We start from the raw sequence: 17,699 nt of genomic DNA, 5'->3' as shown, positions 1-17,699 counted from the left end.
TCCCCTTTCTCACCTCCACCACATTTTTACAGCTATTAAAAACAATTCCTTTTTAACTTGTTCAAGTTCAGTCATTGGAATTTTGAGGGAGTATGTTTGAGTTAGTCGGTCATTATTGTTATTTATTTCATATTCATCCACATCTCTTTCAACGACAAAAGTTATGAGAATGTTTATGTGTGTATGTGTATTCTTTGAGGCTTCCGTGTCTATTGGCTTTTGTTTGTGGGAAACAATATGTGTGAATCATAGCCCTGATGCTAAGCAGCACTGCTTATGTTAGCTTGCTTAAAAACGTTCGTATTACAATATGAAGAAATACGATGGCATATTAGGGCCACGTATAAATATATATTTTTTTAAAGGGAGGGAATATTCTGAGAAAAAAACATACAAATTTACGAGGAACAAACTCGTAAATTTGCGACATTATAAAGTGGCAAATTTGCGAGAGAGAAAAATGTGTACATTTAAGAGAAATAAAGGGAAAAAACTCAGAATTTTGTGAAAAATTCACATAGCGTAACTATAGTCTGGAACACTTCATAAAATGAAAAGGCAAGATGAAGACGGATTTCTTCTTAAACTTTCGGCTACTCGTCATACACGGCAGCTTGAGCGACAGCACTTCCTGACCTTATCAGCTGACTAACACTATCCAATCAGAAGTTAGCATCCATCCAGCCTACAGAGCAAACATCCGAGTACGCTATATATATTTCTTGCAAGTTTCTGAGTTTTTTCCTTGCAAATCAGTGAGTTCTTTCCTTGTAAATTTCCCCAAAAAATTCTTGCAAATTTGTCACTTTCTAATGTCGCAAGTTTATTTCTCGTTAATTTGTTTTTTCTCGAAATATTACCCCCCTCTAAAAAAATTATACAAATTATACGTGACCCAAATGCACCGTCGTAAAGAACCACTTGTACTTAGCATGTATTTTCTTGTCTATGAATTATAAAGCTGTGATTGATTGCAATATACTATAAAATCCATGTTTTGATGAATGTGTCATCCATTTTGTGTGCAATATGCTTGCTGGCATGAGACATTTTTGACTGAAGACTTGTCTTGCGTTTTGCGTTAGTCATTTAATTACTGGGCTACTTCTGATGTAATGTTGTTGTGACCTGTTCACCCCGAGTGCCTGTCTTTTACCAGACAGTTTATGTTGGCTCTTTCCCAGATTGATTTGGTGAAACATTATCTTATGCCAAGTTTAAAGACAATCCTAAACATAGACGAGCCTCTAGTTGGAGGTAGGACTGCATATAGAGAGCAGTAATGTTATGTGTCCTCTGAACATGCCTACATACTGTACATGTATGCATGAGAAAGAGATGCTCACAGTCTCCTCGCTGCAGTGTCAAAATTCATTATTTAAAAGCACCTTTAGAGTCACTTATGAGTTGCCTGTCAAAACGACACTGTTAGTTCAGCTCGTTTAGATGAAGGCATGATGAAGGTAGTCTAGAGGAAGAGCTGCAAGAAAGCCTCAGATGTACGATCACAGGCCCTTTTTCCTTTTTTTTTTCTTCATCTGACAAGATTCACAAGCTTTTTTTTTTTATGTGTGCAAATGAGTTGATGTATGCATATGATATATCAATGAGCGTAATGTGGAAAAACGTTCACCCCTCGGCTACATAACGCTCTGCAGAAATCACCCTTCATCTTCCCTGTCGTCTTTTCAGTGCCCCTCCCCTTTCATTTACCTTCACATCGCTTTTTACCACCACCTCGTCTCCCCTTCTGTCCTTCGCCAAGCCATGAATTCCTACTTCTTCTCCCCCACTATTATAATCAGGGGTGCACATAAAAATGTTGGCATGGTTTTCAAATGAGCACCTGAGGTTGTTGTTTGGTGCTATTTTTTTTCTGCCCGACCCACAAAGCTTATGGATGAATTTAAAGACTTACGGCACATCTGGGCAAGGGGTATCATTAACGTGTAGATATGCCATTTTAATATAACACAATAAATGTTTTCTTGTTCTTTTTTTTCAATATTTATTGCCCACCTCTCACTTGCCGTACACATGATCATCTAGCTTACTTAGCACAGTTCTCTGGGGCAGCCAACCGCTGTCCACTCTTTTCTTGCACCGTGTAAAGTGTAAGGACATATTACACAGAGATCCGTCCGTCCGTCCGTCTTCTTCCGCTTATCCGGGGTCGGGTCGCGGGGGCAGCAGCTTTAGCAGGGAAGCCCAGACTTCCCTCTCCCCAGCCACTTCAGCCAGCTCATCCAACGGGACCCCAAGGCGTTCCCAGGACAGCCGAGAGACATAGTCTCTCCAGCGTGTCCTGGGTCGTCCCCGGGGCCTCCTGCCGGTAGGACATGCCCGGAACACCTCCCCAGGGAGGCGTCCAGGAGGCATCCGAACCAGATGCCCGAGCCACCTCAACTGGTTCCTCTCAACGTGGAGGAGCAGCGACTCGACGCTGAGTCCCTCTCGGATGACCGAGCTTCTCATCCTATCTCTAAGGGAGAGCCCGGCTACCCTGCGGAGGAAACTCATTTTGGCCGCTTACACAGAGATGAACGTTTGAATTTAGAAGCTCTCCTGCGCCCGATCGGTCAAGTTGCGGTGAACGTAGCGTTAGCTAGTCAAGCCTACCGCCACAACGGGCTTCTATCCGCAATAAAAGTACGTGGATAGCAATGACTTATCTAGGTTTTATTTTGAAGTTATTCCTCAGAAGCAATCATTGTGCTGACTGTTTTTTACTTTAAATTGAAGTTGACATGACCTCTTGGCACGGGTCTTGGAATCACCAACAAACCAGCCAGAACCTACTCTTTCATTTGATCGGTTCAATGCTTGTCCCAGAATACAATATTTTCTGGGTCTTAAAATATCAGTCAAAATGCTCTAAAAAGAATGGAAATACAGTATGAAGAATTCTTTTTAAAACAACTGGCTGTTAAATCGAGAATCAATTCCACACAAGTGACCAAATTATTTTCAATCAGTGAATCGATAATTATGCCCAACCCTCGTTTTAATTGCCAAGGACTCCATCCAACTTTCCAGAACTGTACTCTTTCATTGGGTTGTTGCGTAGGTAAAACAAGGCAGCAATGGACCGCTGATTTGGTTGACGATGAATTTTCAGCACTCTTCCATGGTAGATTTTAATTTAGATGAGGTTTTACTTGTCATTCAGTTTCTGATTTTCCCTTTTTTTTTCTTTTCTTTTTTTTTTCTGCAAGAGAAAGCTCAGTATTGTTCGTTCGGTAATTTTACCGATTCTACATGTCATCATCATTGCTGTCTCTCTTTTCTTTCTTCTCTTTTTCTTTTTTTTGTATGTGCGTGAGTATAAGCGGGTGTGTGTGTGCATGTGTGCGTGCATGAGTGTGTACTCATTAATTCACCTAAAACCTATTAAAAGTCCCCATACCGTTCACCTAAACCGAATACTTCAGAATCTAGCTAGAGTCATGAGGTTGTCAGGTGACCCGAGGAAGGATCAAAGAAAAGTTTCTGATTTTCCCAATGCGAAGATCTTTGACAATGACTGAAACACCCCAACTATATTAATTAAATGGAATGGAATGTTATTCAGTTAGCCGGAATCAAAGTTTATTATGTGAAGTATAAAACATGAACTACAGTACATGTATACATATGTTCCAAAAAACTTGTGTGTGAGTTTTTTTTCCTCATAAAAAATGCTTGTGGTGTGTCAAGGTCAGAGCACCACACATAGAATACTCATAAAGATATACGACAGTAGCGTGCGGTTATTATCTGCTCCCCTTCAGAATGCCCTCCTTTGTATCAAACGGCTTCTCACGTGTCCTTTTCCCACTCCAAAAAACAAAATTGCCCTCTTGTCTTTTCTTTTTAATTCTCTTCATTTTTTATTTATTTTTTTAGTTTTGTTTTGCTTGAATCCCTCATCAACATATCAACTCCCAGGCAACCTTGACTAAAACAAAACCTCGGCAGTGATTAAGCAGAGTAATCCTGTTTCTGTGACAAAGTATGGACACCATAGATCACACATCCTCGTGAAATGAATCACTGTAAATTGTTGTAGCATTACCAGAGGCTTAGCTGAGAAGCATTGCAGTGCAGCTACATGCCAAGATTATGCCTCCAGAATCTATTGCTGCAGACCTTTACATACCTCATTAATCATGAAAATTAATCCTTTTGGTGGTTCAATTAGGAGATAGAGGGCTACAACTTGTATACCATTGGTTTTGTATTTAAGAATAAATGGGAAGTTTATTTCAGTGAGATTTCAAATATTTTCATTTATAAAGCAACCGGCTCAATTTGCAGACTGGATAAGAAGGTCAAGAATACACTGTTGCAAAGTCAATGATTGTCCTTGTTGCATTCGAACCTGCCACCCTGTCTGCAGCCGAATGTGTCCTGGCCCAAAATTCAAGCATTCATTGACTTTTTTGTATTCTTCTCCTAGCCCAGTATTTGTGGTTGGTGAAGTCAAACTACGCCTGGGCTTTGGTGTTGCAAGTACAAAATGCATTCACCTCCAAGGTTTTAGAGTCCGGTCTTGCTTCATAGAAGCAATGCCTGGACATTTATCAGTAACCTTAAACTACGACTTGAAGCCTCTTGTACGAAGTCCCTGAAAATCTTTTGGTACAGATTGAACAACTGGTGCAAAAAAAATTTGATTGTTCAAGGGAGCCAAAATGGCCGGGCAATCACTGGGAAAAATCTCCTGGTATTTCGTGAGTTGCCCAATGTGGCACATGATCCCCAACCTGACCTGTCTTATATATTAGATACATAATATGGACACAGGTGTAGGGGACTTGACAGATAACATTTCCAGGAAGTCAAAATTCTTGATGTGTGATCTCACTTTAGTCCAAACTGACTTCACCACCGAATACAATACTTTCATATTCTTTATGCGTTGTTTTTGAAATAAAGATTCAAGTGACCAAGGGTCACTGCCACGTGCCATTTGACTGACTGCACAGACAGGCTGCCACTGTGTTAAACCCAAGGGAAGGAGAAGCTGTATAAACGGAACTGATGGCGATGTGACCAGACAGTGTACTCTTGGTATGATTTTAAGACTTAGTGATGTTGGCCATTTTGAACTTCTTCTCAGTTCAAGTAAACCAATAAAAGGAGCCAGATGATGTGGCTCTGTCATCCATTTAGGATTCCTCCTGGATGTCTCTTGGGTAACGTGTTCCGGGCACTGGGAGGAGGCTCGGGGGGAAAACCAGGACACACTGGGGAGTCTATTGATATAATTTTTTGTCAAAAGCTCAAGAGTGACCCTTAAGGCCACTCAAAGGGGGGATTGTTAGATTAGGGCTCTTAATGATTAGATTGGTGCCTTAGCTAGGCCATTGTGTCGCTGTGACCTCTCCTGGCTTGGCGCCTTTCTATCTATCTGCACTCTGGCACATTTATCCAGTTAAAACCAGTTAAGACCATCAGGTCACACATTTTCACATGGGCAAGGCTGAGCTGTCCCCAGTCTGGGTGGGCGGCCAAGACACTATAAGAATAGAGACTATTTTTTTGAATAGAATAGACCTTCTTCCGCATTCAACAGATAAGGCTACACGGCTCGATCTTTCTGGCATCAAGTTTAATAGTTCAACTGAGAATATGCAATCTCCTGGCTGTTATCAGTATAGCGAGCATTAACGAAAAAAGGATTGGTGAAAGTTCCCATCTGAACTTTACACTATATCTTAAGACTGTAAGATCTGGGTGAAGTGGCTGAGGAGAGGAAATTCTCTGCTTAGGTTGTTAAGCCCGACTACCCGGCCCTGGATAAGCAGATGTCAATGGATGGATGGATTCTGTCTGGCCACGTGGGATCATTTTCATCACCACCCCACAATGTTACTACTTGATGAAGTCCCTCAACTAATTGCAAAACCAAAGCATCATTAGTAAGGATTTCTTCCTTTACGTTCTGTGTCTGCACGATCCCAACCAGGTCGTGTAGCCATTGTGTAAACATGTAAACAAAGACCTCAAACAAGCAGCCTTTGTTTGCCTGGACAAATATCTCTCTCAATAAGCCTTCACCCTCCACAAAACCTCATGGCTTCTGTTGAGTGATATCCTAAAGACAAAAAAAGAAGAAAAATGGAAGCCAAAGTCGTTTGATTTGAGAGATGTGAATTGTTCATGAGCATTTTGTTTACGTTACATAATTAGAAGTTAGAGCCAGAAATAAAGTTTGCATTCCTGATTACGTTGTACGGATCCTGATGCTGCTAAAGCTTTATTTGCAGCCTCAAATACTAACCTCCATTATCCTGCACCCTGCAGGTACAAGCCATTTCTCTTGCCGACTGTGCGATGTCACAGAGGTAAACTAAATCTGTGATCGTTTTCCAGCCTGGGCCACTTTGATTGATGACTGGAATGGCTGTTTAATATGATGGCAACACACCGTAGAAACCTCCAAGAACTGTGAAGAACACGCCATCCTGACTGACTGCTCTGTCTGCTTTTCATCTTTCATTAGTCTGAGTGATTGGTGGTGAACTGAGCAGGCTCACTTTAATGCTACAAGTTAAATGGCTCACATAACATGATGTAAAGACAGAAAATGCAGCTGCTTGGTATTTAGCTCATTTTGTTAGACGTATAACGTTCCACCTCAGGCCAAGGTTGTAGTCAAGCCAGGTGTAACATTCATTTATCTATGTCTTAAAAGTGAACAATTTTATATTGGACCACAATTTCAAAGCAGTGTTTAATATTCATCTGTTGATTTTTTTCCCCCTGTGTTCATTTTATGTATTACTTCTCTCAGTTTGAAATTGTTTCAGAGACCACCGTGTGATCTTTAACGGACGGTCGGTACCAGCAGTGTGTTCCTTCCGCTTGTTTACGTCATTACAGATTCAGCAGCAGCAGAGTAATTAGTTGCTGTACAAGTGCCAAGATGAGCTGCCTTTAGTTAATTATATAAGATACTTGACCCACGTCGGTTTTATGGTTTGAATCTATTGAATTAATGAATCTACAATGCACTCACTCTTGATCCCAAGAGCTGCAATGACCATCACCGCTCATTTCTTTATAATGCAAGCGTGACCAAACCAATTTTATGGAACTGTCTTTATCCCCTCCTGACTGCTGCTTGCCTCTCAGGGTGTGTATGTTGTTTATAATCTCAGCCCAAAACTCAGATTCTAGTAGACATGAGTAGTTTTTTTTTTTTTTTACCTGGCTGAAGCAGCATGGTATGTAGCCTACTCGGAGGAACTCTTAGCTGTCCTATATTAATGGTTGAAATGTTGACTTCTTAGTCATGGCAACGTGGTCTAAGAGTACATTGTCCCTAATAGCGCCGCAAAGGAAAGAACCTGAGCGCTCATAGATTGGCCCGTAATTGTAGCATCAGACGAAAGTCAGGCTTGTACCTTATTAGAGAAGCACTGAGAGGTCTGAGTCTTCTTGGGATTTGAAGTTGAAAGCAGAAGAAAATAACCTGATAGATAATGGCTGCTTCAATCCGCAGTTTTTTTTTATATAGTAACTTTTTTTTTGTCTCTTGTTTTTTTTTTTGAGGGGGGGGGGGGGTAATTCAACTGTTGACCATGAGTTGGCGACACACTATTTAGTTTGAGACTATATTTGAATGAAGAAGAACGAAAACAGAAATATTTCAGCACAGCCTAGTTTTTGTTAAATGATATCGATCCTCATTATCTTTAATCCTGCTTTTTACACCTACAGACAGCAACAATTTGTTGGTTCATTTTATCATGAAAAGTTTACCGTTTCCTGTTACACCATTTGTACAAAATTTTCGTCATCCCATGCTCTTTTCAATATACTGTACGTGTTCGGATGTTTTTTGAATTATTTTCAAAGTGTGTTTAAAGCAGCAGGGTTTTAATAGTTTTGGATTTTTCTTTATAATTTTATTTTTGTTTCAACCTTTTTAACTGAGTTAATTTTAATTAGTTTTAGAGCAAGTTTGTTAGTTTTTAGTAGTTTTTATTTTTTGAAAATGCTTTGTTTGATTTTTTTAATTTTTTTGTAAATATTTGGCGTATTTGTCAAGTGCAAGATAATAATAATAATAAAAAAATCCTGAAGTATTGTGTTATAAATTAAACTACAATTCTCAACAACTTTTTGACCATCCGTCTGTACAGATGTACAGCAATACCAAAATAAATACATTTAAAATGAACTCTGAAAGGTACAACATTGAAAACGAAGGACACTTTTGCTATAAATATACCGGTTAGTACTTTTATAAACGTGGGTTGTAGTTGGTTATGCAGTTTTATGTTTATTTTATTTTGTTTGTAAAAGTTAAACTTGAATACTAAACAAAAAAAAACGGTTATTAATAGGAATGCAGTGGAATTGGCTGTTGATGATTTTTTTTTTTTGTCGCGGGGTCAACTAGTTTGAGGTTTAAAGAGAAACAACATATCAGCTATGTAAAGTTAAGAACCATCCATGCTATAACCAAACTGTCAATGTAAAGTATTACTTAGAAAGATTTGTTTTATCTTATTAAATATTTTTTTCCCTTTATTTTAATGTTTATATTATGTCATTTTAAAGTTACTCGTTTATGTCTTATGTCTGCACTAGTCACCGAGACAAATTCCTAGTTATACATGGCATTAAAACCGATTCTGATCTGAATCTCCTCTAGATGGCAAAATCCAACACTGACGTGAAAACACGAGTACAGAACATTCCATCTCATTTACATATTTACTTGTTTATTTTTTTTTTCCCCTTTGTCCAATCTTGTTACATAACAAATTGAAAGTACCTGGTAAATTAACTGTCTTCAATAATTACAAACATTTTGTTGACTGCATTTGTGTTACTGTGCAGTAGGTTTGAAAGGACTCTCTTGACTGCAATATAACTGCAATTTAGCTTCCTTCTCAACATTTGTATCTGCATTAATCCATTAATAGTTTTTGGGTTTTATAGAAAGTAAACAGCAATAGTTTATTGTGCATCTCTTCAGTCCTATATATTTAATTATAAAACCGTTTACCTGGCAGAAGAGCATGTAGTCAACTTACACTACTGTACAGGCCATGTCTATAAAACATAGTGACATTTATGTCATCGGGAGCCATTTGCTTAAAGACTTGTACGCTTTGACATTCAGCAGTTTCAGGAACAGCCAGTGTGTGTTTGATGGAATAATATTCGTAAACAACATTCATAATTCTTACCTAATTCAAAATGTCAACTGTTGTGACACTGAATAATGTTGTTTTATATGTTATAATAACTTGTTTAAGATGCTAGAAGATAAAACAGTTGTAGTTCTTGGCAACATCACAACTGGGTTTATTTTCCCTATGGGCTTGGCAAAAAGTACAGTGGGCCGAGAGGTTGATCTCAGGGCTCAATTTATTGGTCAGGTCACAAATGACAAGTGATTTGGCGTTCTATAAAACATGTTTACAAACATTATTTATTTATGTCTTTATTTATTTATTTATTTAAGAGGAAGTCAACCTCCCAAACAATAAAAATCTTGAAAATAACATGTTCTATGCAACCCTAGTCTAAATACGGTATTCTGCTTAGCATTGCGTTAGTGGAATATGAATTAAGCAGCAAAATCCAACAGTTTTTATCAATATCAGAAGGCAGCCATTTTCAGCAAAATCCAACAGTTTTTATCAATATCAGAAGGCAGCCATTTTGCCACTTGCTGTCAAGTGAAAATGACGTCACAGTTGCTCAAGTCTTAGGGAACAACCAATCACAGCTCAGCTTCAGAAAACAGGTCAGATGTGATTGGTCGTTGCCTGAGCCCTGAACAACTGTGATGTCATCTTTAGTCGACAGCAAGTGGCAAAATGGCCGCCACCTTAGATGGATAAAAACAGCTGGATTTTGCTTCACAACTCATATTCCAAAAATGTAATATTAATCAGAATGTCATGTTTAGACTAGTGAGGTCACATATAACATACTATTGGCAAGAAATGTTTAAGGTTGACTTCCTTTTTAAGGTTGGTGGCGTATTGCATATGTTGAGCCAATTATCCACTTACAAGACCTCTGCCATTGCTAACCAGTACAACATACTTTATCAATTTAGTTTATTTATTAAAATTAAAAAATATGTCCATCCCTTGTTTGCCAACAAACGGGCATAAGACTTAAAAACAAAAGCAGAGTGCAGAAGCAAATAAATTGGAATGGTAAGATTCTGAGACAAAAAAGTGTAAACATGGGGAATTGATTTTCAGAAGTGAAGGACCATTTTCGTACCACAACTGAAAAGTGGTAGAGTTAGATTGGAGCAATTAAGAGACTAAACAATATCAATCAGCGCACAAATACATAACAGCTGTTTTTTCATGCTGAGTAAGCATTGCGCCTAGGCAATAGCTTTGACTGCTAGCTTATTCACTCGGTAATACCCATGACTCTTCCCTTCCATTTGGCTAATATAAGAGTAGGATCAGAATAATTGTTAGTTTTCCAGACTGCTAAATCACACGAAGAAGGTAAAGCAAGAGTGTAAAAGGTACACAAAAAGCAAGAGCTAACTTAGCGACTAGCTCCAAAATATTGCACTAGCATGAAATCAGAGAATAAAAAATACATTTCAAAAAAAGTAAGAGTAAGACTAGCTTGTCACTGTAGATGTGGACATACCCATTCTGACTTTAACTCCAAATTTACCTTTGTTGATTTGTTTTAAGTTCGCAATTGTGAAATCCTTCCTGGTGTGGGAAATCTTAAACAAAGGATTCATTGTGTTTCTTTTGCTTTTTGTGGTATATTCAAAGTGTTTTGTGCGGTTGACTGACTTTCCACTTGTCCATCAAAACTGCCAAATGCTACTTGGAGATGTGCCTATACAGTCAATGAAGACTTTATTCTTGCTGCAGCTATTTTATTTTATTTTTTTAATCAAAAAGTCTGCATTAAGGTATACCATTTTTTTAACCGGTGTCGCTAAAATGCATCTTGCATACATGAAATCCTCTACTAATATGCTATTTAAAGGCAGTTGTATTCCATTTGTGTGCAAAAAGAGAACGACTAACGAAGCTTATACACACATAAATCGCTGCCCTTGCTGCTTAACCAATGCAGCTGTTAAACCAGAGTGACAAGCTGTTACAATTTAGTGGGACATTGATTTTGAAATGAAGTTTGTTTCCCTCCAGTGCTTTCCGCCAAGTGAGAGGCGGCGTTGCTTGAATCTGCAGACGAAATGATTTTCAGGCTTGTCTGCTTATTATTGGTGTATGTCTTGCTTCTCTATACCCGCCCTTGGCATTCCAAAGATTGTGGTATGAAAGAGATTGGATCGGCCTGTTGACCATACTGACCATACACTCCATAAAATGCAGAGGCTTAGGGTCAAACACAGCAGTTTGACTTGCGCGCTCATTTCAAGAACACACCAAGTGTACCAGTCCAGTGGAGGACAGTGGCGGCGGAGGCAGACACTTGAGTGGTGATGGATCAGATAAGAGCACGTTCCGCACCCCCATTCATCTTTGATTGCCCTTTTCTCTCTTCCTTTCTGCCCTCATCTTCTGCTTCATGAAATAACACTGATTTCTGCCTCTCCACCGGCCACTTGTGAGGCAATCCACTCGGTCCATACGGCCCCTCTATATTCAGAGCATTGCACCAATCAGACACAATTGTTAGCTTGCCCTAGAAAAGTTACATTTATAGAGGAGTACGATAAAATAAGCCTTTAATAGTCCCGCAATGGGAAATATCGATACAGACGCTCGCCTACTTACGAACATTCGAGTTACGAACAACGGTACATACGAACATGTCTGCGCGCATGTCAAAAAATGTTCGGAAAGAGATGCTGTAAGTTAGATTTTTTATTGCGCACCTTTTTCCGAGTACTGTAGTGCTTCTTTCCGCCGCTAATACCGACGCTTGGCGCTGTGAGAGCTCACCCAGCATTGGAGGCTCAGCAACGTGTCGAGGAGGAGGAAGAAGAAGAAACGCCTGTCGCTCATAGATAAAGCCATCGCACTCTTCGAGCAGCAAGACCCAAATATTGAACGTTGCACAAAGGTTGCAAATCAATTGAATGATGCCATACAGTGCTACCGCATCATTTATGATGAAAATATAAGAAAACTGTGCAATCGTCGTTAGATCGCTTCTTTCGGCCAGTTTCTAGTAAATCCTCCAAGGAAGATACTCATCAACCCTCATCTTCTTCTCCTCGACCCTCAAGTTCTTCCTACATTGAAGTTACGGAGGAGGAAGTAACTTTTGAAGCCCATTCCAGCGACGACGAAGAACCTCTCATGATATAAAATCCTCCTCTTCCTCCTCCTCCTCCTCCATCATTACGTACATGTACATACTGTGTGTGTCTCTCGCTCTGTCTCTCTAACATACGTAGTACAGTACTGTACGTATTCTCTTTAAACATAAATTATAATACAAAATATAGCACTGAAGTAACTTACGAACAAATTCACCTTTACGAACGATCGCTCCGAACGTAACTCGTTCGTAAGTTGGGGAGCGTCTGTACATATAATCGATAAGCCAAACGGATGGATGTGAGATTTCTTCACGTTCTCTGGAATAACTGTTACAAAAAAAGCAAAAGAGTTCATGCTAAGCTATTCAATGAATTGGTCGCAAGGTGCAAGCTTGTTATCATGCTGTTTAAATTATGTGCAACTTTAGAGTCATATTTCACGAGGAAAGTATTAGTATTAGAAAGTAAGAGGCCTTCGACTTGAGAGGTTCCAATGTATACATAATATTCTTGTTTATATAAAGGTAATCTCATAACCACTCAATTCATTATGAGCTGTTAGCCGTCAGTTTTCACCTTATTCTGAGTCTGTTTGATAGCACATTGTGAATTGTGGTGAAAGAAGGAACTGGACCAAATATATGGACGGGGAGGGCAGAGCCTGCTTGTGCTGCTACAATAGTTATCGATTAACAGTTTGTTACTGCCTCGGGTCCCGCTCGAATGCTCGTGCCGTGAGTCGACAAAGGCATGCAAAATAGGAGGATGTTCCTGATGACACTACTATGTAGTGAGGGCATGATGTAATAATTTGAGATTTTTCATATTAATTTTTGTTTGTTTTGATTTTTTTCCAATAAATACTTTATATTTGTTGTACGGTAATGGAGCGCCAAAACACGTAACCCTACCCTAGCGCAATTAATCAACAATAGCATCCCTCCGCTTTCAGTTAAATTCATATTTGCAGTTCATGATGTGCTTAGTGCTAAGACCGGCAAAGTCCAGTACACGCCGAATTGCGTCCTTCTCGGGAACTAAGCAGTGGCCGATGCTTTCCATATGCAAACACTTCAAACAACCCTCGACCGACTTCATTGTTTCCTCTCACACTCTGATGCTTTTCTCTCACTCTTTGAACCTAAATGTGAATCCAAACGCGATACTTAGCACATGCATATTCATAGTGTGTGTATTCTCTTACACCTTTTTTGAATATACAGTAGGTGATACATAACATTTATTGCCATCTACACGTCGCTTGATGCCGCTTCAGAGAGTCCCGGCTCAACGGCGCGTGCATAAATTCAAGTATACAACTTCTTTTATGCTTGTGACGTGTATTTGGATCCGACTGTCGGATGTAATAACCCATTTGCAAGTGAATTACTCTGCGTCGGATGTTTGATTGGCAGTCGTGATATTTGAATTGTGTATATTGCCGCCGTGACAGGCAAGTCCAGCAGCTGTCAGACTATCCTGTCCTGTCAGTCAGATCCGCTCCGTCCCGCCACATTGAGACAGTGCAGACAACCTCGCCACTTGATTGCTAAGTCTGACCTCTGATTGAATTGTGTCTGCCAAGGGATTCTTACAGAAACACTTTGCAGATGTGTGTGTGTGTGTGTGTTTGTCTGCAAATGAAGCAAACTTGGGAGTTTGGAAGGTTCCTGTGATTTCTGCTGTTCTGATTTGTTTGTACAACATGTCTTACAAACACTTGGATTGTTTTTAAAACTTTGCTGAGAACACAATGATTACACTGCTGAAGCAGTTGCGGTGATTTTTATCTCGACTTTTCCTTTTTGGAACGGAAACAAAGACAAAACACTACAATAGCCAACATTTTGTTTCACAATCTGCTGCCTATTCAGTATTCAGGTCAGGCTCAAACTGAGAATGAAATACAAGCCAGTACTTTATGATTGCCTGTCTCTACCTATTTATACCAAGTCACAGCAAAGAAAATCTGTGGAATTGTTTTATTTTTGGGGGGTTTTCACAACAATCAGGTCTGCGTAGTAAGGCTTTCTATTCTCATGAGGCTTTTGCATCATTGATGTCTAACTTTTCCTAAATGGCCCTTCGCTCTCACTCTTCGTATACATTGTTTACTCTTGCTTTTCCTTCTTCAGGTGATATATTAGTCTTGAAAACTAGCAATCATTTTGATGCTACCTCTACGATTAGATGGGAGTGAAGACCCGTGGATATTAGACAGCATTGACTAGCACTCAAGGCTATTGATCACTCAACCTGAATATTTGTGCTTGGATTGATATTGATTACATCATCGTTATGTACAAGCTCTTTGTTTCTTTCTTTCATTTCCCCTTCCTGTGGGTGACAAAAAAAGCTTAGAGTCTGTAGAAGCTGCCAAGCTTGTTATGAGTATTATCTGCAACATTTGAGGAAGGAATTTAAATTGAGGAAATCTCATCCTTCATGTTGCTGGCGTACTAAACATGCACTCTTGGCATGAACACATGCCGCAATGCTGACAACATGCCTCCTCCATATCCAGCCTCCATGAAGAATGAAGCAAGGTAAATCCTCTTGTGAGCATAATGAAATAAGCTGCGAGGAATTTCCGGTGCTCAATTACTTTTGGAAGAGACCCTTCATTTGAGGCTCGCCTTCTTGAAGTCCTGAGGGCAGCTTTTTTACAGCTGTTATTTGCAGAGATTTCCAACAAAAGGTCTGAGGAATTATTTGGATGTGTTGACAATCCTATCATGTTCTCCTTGGGGCCTTGTTTGCAATTACTCGGCAAATGTAATGCAGGAACTTGCAGTTTTTTGTTGTTTTGCTACCCGCTGCCATTGTTGCACACCTTATTCTTTCACATTAGCTGTCACACGCAATGGCTGTAAATGAACTCATTTGGTAATGTAGTGTAAAATGTTTGGCATAAGACAAACATTTTTTTAAATAAAACAAGGAGTAGGGAAGTGCAGATACCCGTGTTTAAAAGTAGGGAAATACATAAAATACATATACTTGAACAATCTGCTTGATTACAGTAACAAAGTACTTCCCACCACTGCTGGACGGAACTTTAACGAAAGTTGATAAGGCATCATTAATATTTTCTCGCCTTCAAACCCAAAGTGGCATCTCTCTCCTGGCCCCACCCCCAACTTGATTCATCCAATCACATCCAGATACCTCAATGGCCTCACAAATGGTTGAAACTTATAAAACTCTACCACAACTCCAGGGACGCTACACACAAAAGAATATAACGGCAGATAAGCTTGGGCTGATTACCGGTGTGACGGTTTACCGTGGTTTTAAAAAGTCAAGGTTTCGATAACCCTGTCATCGGTAATGAGCCCTTCTTTGCTTTTTTGAGTGGATGTCTATGCAGGGCACAATATGATTGGCTACTTGCAGAGTTGAGTGAATGAGCCACCTCTTTGAAGTCAATTGCCTCCAATTAACTTTTTTTTTTGTCCTTCGACAACTAGACGAGATACTTTAAACACAAAAGCCTTTTTGCTCTGATTATGCACTAACGTTCATTTTTCTTAAATGTGCCAGCAGATACTAGTTAGCCCCAGGGACAACATGGGTAGCCCACGGGTTTGCTCTAAAATTATCTCCAGTAATGGGACGTTGTGACTTACAAAGAGGAATTACAACAATAGCCAGTATGTCACCAAGCGTTGGAAATTTGTGTCTTGTGAGGCTGGTGAATGTTGATTTTTCGTCGGGTCATCCAAGGTCACAAAGGCGTTTGCCAACACTTTTAATGGCCACGAACAGTTTTTCCTGTGGGCAAAAAAATGTTAGGTTCAAAGTTTGATAGCAGAATGGCATTTAAAAACATTAAAACGGCAAATGTTTGGTGAACGTCTTTGCGACCTTGAATGAACCCTGATGAAAAAACAACATTCACACTGTTTGCAGACACTCACAAACCTTCGCCGTTCAGTACATCGCTCTGATTCTGAAACTTTTCCGTCATCTAAAAGGCAGAGTTGTGATGTTTTATGGTCATTCACTGAGTGTCCGTCACACAGGATGCACGGCGGGTACTTTTTGCGCCGATCCATCACGTGACGATAGCACAAGATGTGTTCTGTGATTAACCACCCGCTCCATTCATCACACAGATTCTACACGGAGTGGATTCGACTGCCACTGGACGTATATTGTCCTGACAAATTGGCGACTAAAGAACGAGATATACGATCGTGATGCTCATAGTCCGCACACCCTCTCTGGCTCACACTACTGAGAAGAAAAAGTCTTAACATGAACCGAATAACGAGATAATCATTTCTTGACACTCTTGAACTATTCCAAACTTTCTGTTCACTGCATCAAATCACAAACACCGGCCGACTGACTGCAAATGAGGGGAGGTGTTTATATAGAGAGCGAGCCTTTGATTTGTTTTGTCACAATGCTACAGGTACAGTATATTACAAATTATATCTGGTGAAAGCGGAGTTTAAAACAAAACAAAAATAAGTTTAGAGGAGGAAGAGGAAAGCAGATTTAAAAAAAAAAAGGACGAACACAAAATGTCACAGTCTACTGGAACGATAATCGTCCTTAAAGATGCCCTCTGCACACAGTCTCATCTCCAAAACTGTTTACAGCAGTAGTAACTTCACAGTTTAATCCATTCGAGACTGTTTTCACACAGGTGGTGCTGTTTTCTTTAGCAAAGGCTTTCAAATCAGCTGAGCAATTAACTATTTGATGCCCTTGTGTGAACACTAGCATCTGTGTATAGAGATAATTAGTTACTACCCGTTTTTGTTACCTAATTGGAACGAGAGATGTTTATTTGTCTTAAGTGAATGACACACTCGGTGACTAATTGGGACACGGTGTCTATTTAATGATATGCATTTCATCAGACCTTCTTCTGTCCATGATGTCACTTAGTTAGATTGACAACATCTGTAAGGTAGCAACTGAAGGTTGGACCATGCAGTGATGGTGATTTGTGTCTTCCGTGTCAATGTGTTAACGGCCAAAGTTGTGTGTCGGCCATCAGCCTCCATCTATTCATCTATTCAAGACTGCAGCTTCCGGATTTAAGATTCATCGGTGGAAATTGCAATTAAATCACATTTCACATTTACTTCTTTTGAAACATTCTTGAAGATGTTCACATTTTAGAATCATTTTTGATTCAAGCTACAAATGTGTAATTTGTTGTTCCTGGTATTTTTGGGTTATATTATATTTATTGATTTATGACAAAAAGACAATTTTCTGGTTGGCTTTTGGGGTTAATTTTTTATTTATTTTTTTCTAGAGCTCAGTATTGTTCATTTGATTTGACATCATCGTTGCTCTCCTTTTTTTTAAAAAACAAATAAATTAAAAAAATTTAATAAATGTTTTTTTTAATTATTATTATTATTTTTTAATATATATATACATATATATACATATACACACATATATATATATATATATATATATATATATATATATATATTAT

At 39.2% G+C, this 17,699-nt stretch overlaps 1 protein-coding gene across 7 annotated transcripts in view; it reads left to right on the top strand.

Moving 5' to 3' along the window:
- grik4 (glutamate receptor, ionotropic, kainate 4) overlaps nt 1-17,699 on the top strand; it is a 333,823-nt gene that overhangs the window by 114,656 nt on the left and 201,468 nt on the right. The gene's annotated exons all lie outside the window — the stretch shown is intronic.

The sequence above is a fragment of the Vanacampus margaritifer genome, chromosome 5 (genome assembly GCF_051991255.1).
Source record: "Vanacampus margaritifer isolate UIUO_Vmar chromosome 5, RoL_Vmar_1.0, whole genome shotgun sequence".
Taxonomy (NCBI): domain Eukaryota; kingdom Metazoa; phylum Chordata; class Actinopteri; order Syngnathiformes; family Syngnathidae; genus Vanacampus; species Vanacampus margaritifer.
Note: the sequence above shows the minus strand (reverse complement) of the source record. Positions and strands in the feature narration are given on the sequence as shown.